Here is a 7,905-nt window from a genome sequence, read left to right as displayed (position 1 = left end):
TTTTTTCTTTTTGTCATTCATCATTTATTGGATGTCCCCATGCTCTCGCTCCTTTAAGAAAAATATGCTTGCATTTGAATTGGTGTTTGAAAAGAAATGACACAGGCTAAAGCACAACAATTAATAAAATTGAACTAGTTCTTTGCTTGATATTTATTTCCTTTTTTGTCATTTTCTCTTTCAACAATTTATATATTTTTCTGTTCAAGACCCATTTCATTCAACAATTTATATATTTTTCTGTTCAAGACTCATTTCATTCAACAATTTATATTTCTGTTCAAGACTCATTTCATTACAACCACCAGTGTCAGTATCTCAGTTTGAACACTTTTCAAAAATATTATCAGCTCAAGTATTTCTAAATTAATTAGGCCGGTGTACGGAATATTATCTGTAGAAGTCCTACTTTTTTTTTTTCTCAGTTAATAAAACCAGTAGGAAGGTGAATGTCCCACATTTTGCGCCTCAGATTGAAGATGGGGCAAAATATAAATCCTCTACTTTAATAACAGGGCAAGTATTTAACTTAATTTTAGAGTATCTTATAGTACTTTATTGTAAGAACAAATACTTAGGTTCAGTCTTTCAATTTGAAATGACATTTATGGCTGACGTTTCTCAAATTTACTTAATTTTGCATAAATCAATTTTCGAGACTCTTGTGGACATGTGGTGCATAGGCTCAATTCACTTTTTCTTGTGGGTTTCAAAGTCAGAAACCTTCCCCAAGTGAACCAAAGGACAATATTAATATAGGCCCTTCAATATGTATTTAAACTTTATTTTGCCTTTTCCATCCAAGGTCTTGTTGCCATGTCCGTGACACAGGAAACGGAGGCATGTCCTTCAGACGGTCAATGCATTGTCTCATTTTAATGATATTTCAGTTGTGCTGCTGGCTTTGTAGTCATATCTGCACAAATTGTGACATTGTTGATTTGCATATTTTCTTTCCCCTTTTGCTGAATGTTTGGGAGTTGGGACTTTGAACGAACACCTTGAGCTTTCTGTTGTACAGTTTTATCTCAGTCTCTCGTGGCTGGTCAGGAAATGTGCTGGTGAAATGCTTCAATAATGTTTCTCTTTTCAGTATGTGCTCCTATGCTGGGAATTGTTGGGATATTGATCGGGGGGGGGGAAAAAAATATCTATACTGTCTTTTAATTTTAAGCCTCCAGCATTCTATTTTGTTGTTCAAATAAAGGATTGTGCAAAAAGCAGTTTGCTAATTAAGTGCAGTCAGAAAACTACTTGGCTTCCTTATAATACAGTAAATACTGAAAACAGCTGCATTCTCTTCACTCTGGATTGGCCTACAGAACAATGTGCACAATAAACCAAAACAACAAAACGATCCACCGTGTCTTGGTCTACCACACACTGCTAATTGGTCTCGTGTTTCTGCATGTCAACGTATCCTATATGTAGTATGTTGCAGCTCCCTCTCCTGTGGTCTAGCTGGCTGCCTCAGTGTCCACTGCACTCTTTAGGGCCGTGGCTGAGCTCGCCTCTCTTTGCTTTATTGGGAAGCAGAACCCATCATTGAAAAATGTGCTTTGTAAGGTTTTTTAGTATTCTTTACTATTTATTCCTTTTTATATAGCTCGGCCGTCCACTGAAATGTGGCTTTTCCCTCAAACTTACAATCAAATGTAGTGTTTTCCTTGTTAATGTCAGAAGACGAGCTGTTTTTTTTGTTTTTTTTAAACGGGCCCACGTCTGAAGGACAAAGTACATGTTTGGACACCCACAGATAGACCACCTATACACACACACAAGTGTCTCCTTCAGCCAAACTATAGGGATGATGATGAGTGTGTGTGTGTGTGTGTGTGTGTGTGTGTGTGTGTGTGTGTGTGTTAACCTTCTCCCCACAGGCCTTTTTTAAGACTTAAGTGGTTTCTTGAAAATCCATGGCACATATTTGTTCAACACAAGCCAGTAGATTGAATGCTAACGGTATTGCAGCATCCACAAGGGTATAGAACAAAGAGCAACATAAATATATTATTCTGTACTTTGAGAATGTTGATGTGCCATTCGGGTCATTAAAGTGATTGATCCAAACAATTACTGAGTGGAGATGACCAACCCAACAAAGTCAAAGCATGTGCAGCAACAGACAAGAACAATGCGGCTTTGCCACTTCTCTCGTTCCTTTTTGCTCCACGACAAATGTATGACTGGTGTGTCTTAACGCCTGTAATTAACAAAGCAGCAACCACCATCGCTCCATATTGAGACCATTGAGGGGCAGAGCCTTGAGATCTAGTTCATCTATTGGCTCATGCTGATTTATTTATTTGTCTTACTTAATTTGAGGTTTTAGTAGCAACCATGAAGGAAGATGCATCTGATGGGGCACAAGATGAATACATTGGGTTGTTTTTTTACTAAGAAAAACCTTGAACTATGAGTGTTAACCTTTTCAGGCTTGTATACATGCATTTTAAAAGATATTAGAAGGAAAAGGCCCTCTTTTGTGGAACTGGTCAAACTAAGGGGTCACAAGAAGATATTGCTTTATTTTCAGGGATTGAAAGCCAAAAAAGGTCAGGAACCACTGTGTTAAGGGGATAAAAAGGCTAACGGTGTAACACATTTCTTTAAATTTCCATCTGCATACTATAAATGGCAGTTACTTCTGCCATGAATGTTGGCTCTGAAACTTGTTAGTGAAACTTCTGACCTAAAAGCTGGAATGCCTGGCATTTACTCCGTTGGGGCCTGTCCTCCATTCAACATGTTACAAACCACTGAAGCTACACTACAAGTTTCTTTATCCAGCATTCCTCCTTCGAGTGAACTAGTCTGACCTCCCGGTGCCACTTTATCCTCGTAGGACTGATCTTTGTGCATTTCCGCTGGTTTGTTTTTATTATCGGCCTTGTTCACCATATGGTCTCTTCATTCAGTCTCCCCCAGTTTTTCCCCTCTGCATCTTAATGTTGTGTGTGTGTTCAGAGGTCCACCAGCACTCCACAGTTTCTAAGGAAAGTAAACATGGCAACGAGAGTTTCAAGGACCTCCATGAGCCCCCTGTACAAATATCCCGGCTCTCGGTTTTGTGAACAGTTTGTTGGTGGTTCTCCTTTAGCCTCACAAAAAGAAAAACTAAGGTCCCACTTGCTCGATTAGATTATATAATATATCGAAAGGTAAACAGGAACGAATGTTTGAGTTGTGTAATCCTTCTGTTTTCTTCAACTGAGACAAATGCAGAGTTGTGAGTTTCCATTTGGCCTGGGATGAATAATGTATCTGTGTTGATGCAGCTGGGAAATAAATAACACTTCTGAGAAGGAAAAAGCCATGTCTCTTGGATATTTGATTGCAGTCATGTGTGAGTAACACAATGTCAAACATTTGTCACAAGGGGCTGCTCGGGATCGGGGAATGCAGATTGAGATTGTTAAAAATAAATAAATCCACATAGCCACATTATGTGCCATTGCCTGGTTATAGTATACAATATTAAGTACAAGACCGGTAAAATTTCCCTGTACTGTTAAAAAATAAAAATAAAGACAACTCTGTAAGACAGGACGTTATACAGGTGAGCCATTGAGTTGAATGTCATATTTGTATGTTTGAAAGGTTTGGAAAGAATACGTTTCAGATTTCAGAGCACAAATAATCTGTGCCTTGTATTTATAGTGGTCCTGCTTGATTGGGTTGAAAGTTCTTTAAATCAGAAATGTCTTATAGCACTCTGTAGAATGTAACTTTACAATAACCCTATAATAAAATCCAATATTTCTGTTAATAATAAAAACAACTAAATATAGTAAATGTTAAGATGATCAACACGCTGAAATAAAGACGCATAATCTGACTCGGTGATGCAGAGCATAAATTGCGTCACCTTTGTTTTCAATCAGTGGTCAGGTGGAACATTTTTAGGTGAATGCAGTTCAGAGAGCCATAAACCAAACTCGGTCAGCACAGAAATACGTGGCTGAGATGTTAAATAATCAAAGCCCACCTGCAACCAGATGCTCAGAAACCTGGATTCTGTCATGATAATGTAAACAGGGACTGAAATACCAGATTATCATATTCCATGTGTACGTCATATCCCGAATATTATCAAAACTAAGTGTTGATGCACAAAAGAAGAAACTTTGTGTGAGCAGTACAATTATCACATCTGGATGTGTTCATGTTTGGATAATCAATCTTTAAAGGGAGCTGCAGCCAATTCAAATGTGTAATTAATGAGGGCAACGGAGAAAACACACTTGCCTTATTGTTCTCACATTGTTGGATAAAAATGCCCCTGGTCGGCCTCTGGAAGGATCTTAATATCATTTTCCACATCAAAATATCACCATTTATAGAATCTCTGGATTGGTACGTCAAAATACCTCCGATCCCATGAAGAAAATGATTTGACTGAAATGAAGAATTTTCCGTAGCCACCGTCACTAGCATCTCTGCAGGACCTTTAAGAAAGAGAGTAGATGCACGATGGGCCAGACTTCCTGTTAAACATGTATTTTGACTGAGGGCAGAGCCCAAACCGGCATTCCTTCTGAGTGGACGTGCTCTTGGAAATATCTGAGATGTTTTTAGACAGAAATCGAGCTCATGATGGAATAAAATGTGAACGAGTTGGGTCATGACACAGCCTTGTGACACGTGATTGTCCCTTTTTTCAAAGCAGGAGATCCTCGTTTGCCTCTTAATCCTCTAACAACAGAATATCCTATATGTGAAGTCTTTTAATACTGTATTTACCGACAACACTTTCAATCAGGTGATCTTTAGTTAGTGCCTCAAATGTGTTATGCCATGTTCCCTAAAACAGATCCATTTTAAATTCAACTAGGAAGATTGTACACGTTTGTTTTAATTGTGGGATGTAAAATGTGTGAGACAAGATGTAAAATTTAAGGTGGAAAATGATATCTTTCTCTCATTTACTACATCTGGATTTTTTTTTTTGGTAGCTGCAGCCAATTTAAAGAAACATCAGGATCTGATTGCTTTATTGAGTAACTGAATTGCTGTGTTTGGTAATGAAAACCTGGATATGATAAACACATATGTTGAAATGTCACACCAAAATAAGAATGTCTAGTTACATCATGAATGGTCTTGTTACTGCTTGATGGATCGTTTTAATGTATCACGAATAGTATCACTATTTTGTCCAGTAAATACCCAAATGTGTGTACCACTTTCAAATAAGGCACCCTGTATAAATGAAGGTTTAAATAGTGGCTTTAATAAATAATACATTATTTACTAATGCATTCCAGACTAGTTATAAGCAATCCATAACAACTTCTGGGTTTCCAAAATGTGGAAACTATATGACTTTTTATACCCTTTGAACCAAAGGGCTGCAGATGATTTGTAACAAAAACAGTTATTAACCTCCCAGTAGCACAACCGACTGATGATCATAGCTCTTATTAGTAGGTTATCTGTGCGATATTCAGAACATTAATGAAGCATCAAACAACTATTTGCTATGTAATGATATAGTGAACAGAATATGAAGTCGCTCTCCCTCTGTGTTCAAATGTGAGCTGTCTGTAGCCGACGAGCAGTGCTCTTGTGCGACATCAAGTGGTTCCAAATATCATATTGCACCTTTAATGCCCTGCTAGCTTTAACTACAGACCCAGCCTCTTTCTCACTCCCAACTCATCAAATGCCAATGTTTGGTCAGTACCTTATGTCATCGGAAATCAACGCATTGAGGCCCCTTTTAGCAGCTGATGTGCAGGGCTTTTAACTAACTCCAATGTATACCCTCCTGGCTTTAGTGGCCAGTAAGACCATGTGATGTATAAAATCCATGATATGCTCATGGTGGCTGGTGGGTGGATGGTCAAACAAACACAGGACTTCATCCAGGAGAGTTGTGTGTCTGTCCCATACACACTAAATATTGACACTGTCACCTGAGTCGTGAGTTGCTTGTTATGAGTCACTAGAAAGTAAAGTCACCCTGCTCTTTTCCTAAACCTTAAAAAGTGGTTTTGTTGCCAAAACCTAAGTTCCTGTGGAGATGGAAGTTTATTTTGAAAGGAGACTGTGTGTAACGAGCGCACATTGACGTTCTTATACACGTCCTGGAAACAGGTGAGAGGGGCACTGACCTGTCGGTATTTGACACGTGGGGTGTGTGCATGTATGTCGTCATAGTCACCGTGACGTCGCCAAATTGTGTTTTTTTGCAACCACGTTGAATCCACAGAGTGGCGCTATATATAGACAAAAATAAGACATTTTTAGTCCAACAAAAAGGTTACAATTACCTTTCATGAACTGAAAACACGCTGTGAAAGGGCCACACAGTCCTAAGATGAAAACGCAGAACAACAGACCGGACGACGCCCTGGTAGCGCCCTGTCAATCACAAAATGGCCACTCACTAAATCATAGCTGCTTTAGCTCTATTGTACTCCTGATGGGACCACAATTTACTAAATAAACGTCATGTTGAAGAATAATTTAAACTAGCAATTGAGATCATAAACTTGTGTTTACAATGTTTACTGAGGGAATAAATCAAATGAGAAGAAGGGTCATTTTCTCATAGACTTCTATTGAGAAATAATTAAAGTTTAAGGCACTTTTGCACAAGCTTCACTTATCAGAACCAGAGGCTTCCCCCCTGCTACAGGCGTAATACAAATGGATCATCAACATTTATCAGTGCCTTTTTACCAAATGAAAATGATAAATTCCAAATCTATAGTTTGTCTTTTAACTATTGGTATAAAAAAAACATTTGTTCCTACTTATTTAGACCTTTATACATGGTGCCCATTAAAAAGTAGTGCCCATATTTTAGGAACACTATTGTTATTTTATTTAGTTTGGGTGACATTTGTTCTGCCTGCTGACCTGTTTAGTCTGCTGTAATGTTTGAAGCTGTCTGTAGCTGGTTGTGATGATACATTTCTGGGAAATAACGGTCACCCAAACGTGATTCAGAGGTCATGATCTAACTGCCTGCCGCGGACTTGTCTGACAGCTAGCTGATTTAAGATATTTGTAATTTTCTTCCTGACATTATGCTGCTCGTCAGCGTGCGCGCACACTGCACTCCCTTTGCCAAGAACATAGCCGACTTCAGGGAGGCTGGCGCGTGGGGGAGTGAGGAGAGACAGTCATTTTCTCCTCTGGTCCTGAGGGGTCTCCTTCTCTATATAAGGCACTGTGAGCTGCTCAGGAGTTACACAGCCTCTGTTTGCGTCAGGATCACCGCCAACAAGCAGCAGCCCGGTGCTCTCACAAGGGAATAATACAGCTCTCCAGCGCGCGGAGGAAACTGCGCGAAATATTCATCTGGATACTTGAGAAAGATAGGTGAGCATTATGAGACTTTACTTGCAATGTTGCGTTTTTTTTCCAACAACGCGGTATAGCAGGGATTTTACTGGCGATAGGCCCCGATTATTCTCAGTTTTACTTATATCTGTAGTGCACAAATAATATGATAAGCCGTGTGCAGATATCGCTAATATTTGTGAATTAAGATAAACATGTATCCCTAAGTCTTTTTTAGTTTTCAACTTGATTTATTTATTCGGTAACAATATGAACTCTGATGATTTCAGTTGTGGGTTACAAAGCATGCCATTGTAAAAGTGTTGGCAACACACTGCCATTCATTGTACAGCTGCAGCTTCACTGATCAAATGTCAAGGGGAGAGCAGGAAAATGAAACGCAAGATTTCAAGTTATCAAGACAATACAAATCCAACTGTTTTAGGGCCAGCTGTTACAACAACAATATTAACTGGTGTTGTGCCAGTCTTAAAAGGGAATGAAAAAGGGTGCAAGCATCTATGAAAATATATAAATCAGACCATTATATTGTGACATGGGTTGTGTTTACGTTCAACCCTGTGGTAAGACTGAGAGGAGGTCAGTCCCTCT

The sequence above is a fragment of the Taurulus bubalis genome, assembly GCF_910589615.1.
Source record: "Taurulus bubalis genome assembly, chromosome: 4".
NCBI classification, from domain to species: domain Eukaryota; kingdom Metazoa; phylum Chordata; class Actinopteri; order Perciformes; family Cottidae; genus Taurulus; species Taurulus bubalis.
This window is presented reverse-complemented; position numbering follows the sequence as displayed.